The 5,556-nt window shown below is 39.3% G+C and overlaps 1 non-coding gene across 1 annotated transcript; it reads left to right on the forward strand.

Annotated features, from left to right (window-relative positions):
- The first annotated feature begins 277 nt into the window (after positions 1 to 277).
- Positions 278 to 349, forward strand: TRNAS-GGA (transfer RNA serine (anticodon GGA)). The gene has a single exon. It is a non-coding gene; the product is annotated as a tRNA-Ser (tRNA).
- The last annotated feature ends 5,207 nt before the right edge of the window (positions 350 to 5,556 follow it).

The following is a 5,556-nucleotide window of genomic DNA, read 5'->3' on the forward strand; positions in this document are numbered from 1 at the left end:
TCTTCTGCACTGCAGGCAGATTCTTTACCATCTCAGCCACCAGGGAAAGACCTGGGATATTCAACAGAAGAAGGAAGTGAAATGTTAATATCAACAGGGCTTCCTCCCAGAGGCCGTTGGGAAGTGATGACGATATAGAGCAACACAGCAGCTGTGACCTGTGACCAAGAGAAATACCAAATACAGCAGGGGAAATACCGGCCTCCCCTCCCCAGGCAGTCCTCTGAAATAAGGGGATTTTCTCTGAGAAAATAAGTATCTCCTCTCACACTGGGCTTCCCTGGTGGCTCAGAGGTTAAAGCGTCTGCCTGGAATGCAGGAGACCCGGGTTCAATCCCTGGGTCGGGAAGATCCCCTGGAGAAGGAAATGGCAACACACTCCAGTACTCTTGCCTGGAGAATCCCATGGAGGGAGGAGCCTTGTAGGCTACAGTCTATGGGGTCGCAAAGAGTCGGACACGACTAAGCGACTTCACTTTCACTTTCTCACACTGTGGAGTTAATCAATGGATTAAGAACTATTACACTACATTTGAATTACATACAGCTCCTTGCTTTTACCACTAATGTCAGCAGCACAGGCAGTGAACCAAGGGTTAGAATATACACTAGGAGTGGGACAAGGTGACACATAGAGAGAGATTACAGCAGCCCTAACCATTGGTGGCCAAGAGTCTAGCAAACAGTAAGAGAGGGCAACTCCTCTTAAGAGAGCATTTTTAAGCAATTAGGAAAATCACATCTGGAGAAGGAAATGGCAACCCTCTTCAGTATTCTTGTCTGGGAAATCCCATGAACAGAGGAGCCTGGTGGGCTACAGTCCATGGGATTGCAAAAAAGTCGGACACGACTGAGCAACTAAACCACAACAACTTAGTCATATACACCAATACTGGTGGACCTAGGAAACATCATAATGAAAAAAACAAACATGAAAGCTGCAGACATGCATATGGTTTAGCGTTATATGTGTAGTTGGTGAAACAAATTTAAAAATGAAATTCATGTAAACCTTATGTGAGCAGTTTAGGATAGGGCTGCCTCCATCGAAAGAAAATTCAGAGATCTTTGCTTGATATGCATATTCTGTTGAGTGAGAAACAAATTGTTCGTAAACAGAGATTTCAAAACCAAAAGGGGTCAAGAGGCTTGGTTCTCAGCAGTTCCGGCTCAGTTTATAAACATGAATGAGGGAGTACATTGTCTTGTGTTTGGTTACTGGAAACTTAAGTTCTGTTTACTTGTCTATAGCTGATTAGCTAGAAAGCGAGACGGTCACATGGACATGAAGAAAGCTTAAGTTTTGGTTAAGGTCAGAGTCAGCATAGGGAAACCAAGATAGTTTGTTTCAGTTATGTAGCCTTCAGTATAAGTGAAAAAGTGGCAATATTTCCTGTAAAGTGAAGTCATTCAGTCCTGTCCGACTCTTTGTGACCCCATGGATTGTAGCCTACCAGGCTCCTCCATCCATAGAATTTTCCAGGCAAGAGTACTGGAGTGGGTTGCCATTTCCTTCTCTAGGGGATCTTCCCAACCCAGGGATCAAACCTGGGTCTTCCTCATTGCAGGCAGACACTTTACCATCTGAGCTACCAGCTTACAGTATAGCCTTCAGTATTTAGTAGAAAGGTCTATTCAAGCTATGGCCTTTGTTTTTTATTCTGCTTAATACCCCAATTAAAAAAAAAAAAAAGAATCTAGCCATAATCAAATCTTTTACCTGCATGGTAGATTACTGGTATTACTTTAAAATATTTAATTAGTAATAAAATATATAAAATTATGCACACATTACTTATATTTAGGCACTTCTTTCTATATATTAGAATTTATATTGATAAAAATCAATCATTCAATTGATCCATCTATTGTCTGTATCTATGCTGTTCTTTGAATCTTGAGACTGCTTTTCTTCTATAGGGTGGTCTTCAGCTCAAGATTATTGTCCCTGGCTGACCCACAGGAAGTCATGAGTTGGAAGTCATAAGGTGTTAATATTCCGTCAACATCAGACACCTGTCCAGTAGGGGAGGTACATTGACTCCCATCTCTAAAGTCAGAGGTGTGACCTTGGGTTTCACCTTTACCCTATTTAGGTATGTCAGCTCTTACTTGGATTCCATGAACCATCTTAGCACCCTTCTAATAAATTCCATTTTTTTTTATATACAAAAAGTTAAAATGTAAAAGCAATCTACCTAACTTTCCCCTGACAAAATCATAAAGCATTTGTATGTACTTAATTGTTGAGACTTAAATTGTTTTTTGATTTCTGTGTCCAACTGCATTAACTTCAGATATTCCTCTTTTTAGTATAAGTAACTATTAGAAGGGACTTCCCTGGTGACTTAGATAGTAAATCTGTCTGCAGTGCAGGAGATCCAGGTTCAATCCTTGGCTTGGGAAGATCCCCCTGGAGAAGGGAATGGCAACCCACTCCAGTATTCTTGCCTGTAGAATCCCAGGGATAGAGGATCCCGGCAGGCTACAGTCCATGGGGTGGCCAAGAGTTGGACACAGCTGAACAACTAAGACTTTCACTTCAACCATTTAAAAAACTCTATTAATAATCATTCATGATAGGAGAAACTTTCCAAATGTGATGTAGGCACTATTTGTCATTTCACCTTTATTTAGGCAAAATTCTCCCAGATGTCAATAAACTTTTGATAATAAAATTTACTGAGCATATGTGTGATAAATCCAGATGTCCAGGATTTCTGCCCTTTATCTGCATGACGCCCATCGTACAATGGAAATTTAACATATTGATTATATTGGACCAGAATACTTATGCTTGCTATACATGCTTCCACAAATGATCAGTAAGTTTACCTAGTGGGATTTGGGAATTTGTTCAAGCTAAACTTTATTAACCAACAGTATTCTTTTTTGTTTTATTAAAGATTTGTTTTAATGTGGGTCATTTTTTAAAAACCCTTTTTGAATTTTTACAATAGTACTTCTATGTTTTGATTTTTTGGCCATGCCATCCAGCATGTGGCATCCTAGCTCCCTGACCAGGAATCAAACCCATATTCCCACCCAACCCACATTGGAAGGTGAAGTACCAACCACTGAACCACCAGGGAAGTCCATAGCTAGTCTTATTCTGAACAGAAACTCTTGATTTTATAATAGAGGTCACTGTGAGAGCATGCTGAATTGTATAGGGTGTCTGTCTGTCTGTCACTGGACAAAAAGATTCAAGGGTAAGTAACATGCTGAATCATAGTATTTATTAATAGTTGAATCATGTAGTTTAGTTTCCAAGTGTTACATTATTCAAGAGAAGAATAGATTATGCTACAGATAATTATGAGTGACATGTTAGATTGAACAGTAATTACATAAATATTCCATCATTGTCAATATAAAGTAATGTTCATCAGCAAAATATTTTTTAAAAATCCAATTAGTCAGAACTGATGACTTAATGAGTTGGAGTAGAGAGCAATTACCGTCCGTCCTATTTTTGATGGATCTTCCAATGATCAAAGGTTATCCTAAAATTGCACTGTAAGAAAACACAACAGAAAATTCCATTGTGCTCCTAGTATATTAAAATGACAGGGGAAAAAAAAACAAAGTTTCATTCACATGATTTGTTTTAGAAGATAAGGCTCTATCTTTAATATACTTGCACAATAAGGAATATTAAAAAGTAGGGTTTTCTTAGAGGCAAACAGACAATTAATTGGTAATGTAGTCATAAGACATCAACTAAACAACAACAAGATTTTTTTTTGTCTGCTTACAGAACTGTGCAAATATTGCTGCAGAAACTCATCTTTTGTTCACCAGTGAAGAACAGAAACAAGGAGACTGAGTTTTGGTGAAGTAGAAAAGAGTAGCTTTTATTGCTTTGCCAGCCAAAGGGAGCCACAGCAAGTGAATGCCCTGAAGACTCTGTCACCCACCCTGGAGGGGGTAATAAGGAGTACTATGGTGTCCAAGGGGCAGGGCATGATCTGCTCATGGACAATTCTTAGATCAGTTGGCATCAAGGTGAACTTTTAAACATCATCAACCTTCTGGTTTCAATCAGGCTAGGATCTATATTCTTGTAGTCAGCAGTTTTCATCTGGAGTGAAGGGGGCATCTATTTCTTGTAAAGACAACTTAGGAATGTGTGTCAGGCATTTATTGATATCTTTCAGGGAACTGGGAGTTGAGTGATTCAGCTATGTGGTGGATTTATAGTTCCCAGCCCAACAGGTATTCTTTGTTTCTACATCTTCACAGTTCCCGATCAGTGACTCTTGAGGCAGTACTTTACTTCAAAAGACAAGGACACAGGGGCTTGTATATGGCTTCAGCATCACCAAAATGAATTCATTTCTATCACTCTAAAAGATCCTTCATGCCCATTTGCGTTCAGTCCTCTGTCATGTATCTATCTGCCTGTTGCTCAGTACTGTTCGACTCTGTGACCCCATGGACTCCAGCATGTCAGGCTTCCCTGTCCTTCACCACCTCCCAGGGTCTGATCAAACTCATATCCATTGAGTCAGTGATGCCATCCAACCATCTCATCTTCTGTCGTCCCCTTCTCCTTCTGCCTTTAGTCTTTCCCAGCATCAAGGTCTTTTCCAATGAGTCAACTGTTCACATCAGGTGGCCAAAATACTGGCGCTTCAGCATCAGCCCTTCCAATGAATATTCAGGATTAATTTTCTTTAGGATTGACTGGTTTGATCTCCTTGCAGTCCAAAGGACTTTCAACAGACTATCTACCTACATACTCATGTATCTGTCTTTACAAACACTTTCTTCCTTCCATTTTTATTTTCCTGTGTACACATTATGTAAAAGATACTCAATTTCTCACTTTTGACTTATTGTCCTTTTAATATGATCTCCTGGTATTAATCTCATTCTATATGTGAATACACATGCACACACATATATATTCTAAATATATTACAGATGGGATCAGATAGAGTTAGTCAAGAAACAATGCTGGTACACCTAAGTGTGTGCTGTGGAAATAAGTAAACTAATGCAAAATAACTTAAACAACTGCTATTTGGAGAGCCAGGAGTAGAGGACAAAGTGAATCTTAGGAAATAAAGCCTGAATCCATTTGAAGACAATCGTATGTAGATCAGAAAATCTCCTGAGTTACTTTACCAAGGATAAAAAAGTAAGCATAAATACAACAAATGTTAAGCCAATGAATAGCAGGAGTAACACTAAATAAAGTAGTCCTGTCATCTGAGTCTGATCCAATCAAGGACATGACTTTGCTGAAAAGGTGAGCATTCCAACTTTCTTTTAGATGTGACAGATGGAGACAGACTTCAGGATAAACAAAGCGCGTTTGTGATCATGTTAACTTTGTAAACCAGCAACAGATGTGCTCTGTAGGGGAGTGCTAACTCCACCAAAGATAAAACTTGGCAGAGAAGTTCCCATCTTTGCATCTTCCAACTGTTGCCTCATATCCATCCTTACACACAAGTACATTTGCTGCAAGAGCGGTACCTCTCAAGAGAACCAGCCATTTTCCTGAACCTGCAATAATAGAAACCAAAATAGAATCTCATAATCTTA

The sequence above is a fragment of the Bos indicus genome, chromosome 24 (genome assembly GCF_029378745.1).
Source record: "Bos indicus isolate NIAB-ARS_2022 breed Sahiwal x Tharparkar chromosome 24, NIAB-ARS_B.indTharparkar_mat_pri_1.0, whole genome shotgun sequence".
NCBI classification, from domain to species: domain Eukaryota; kingdom Metazoa; phylum Chordata; class Mammalia; order Artiodactyla; family Bovidae; genus Bos; species Bos indicus.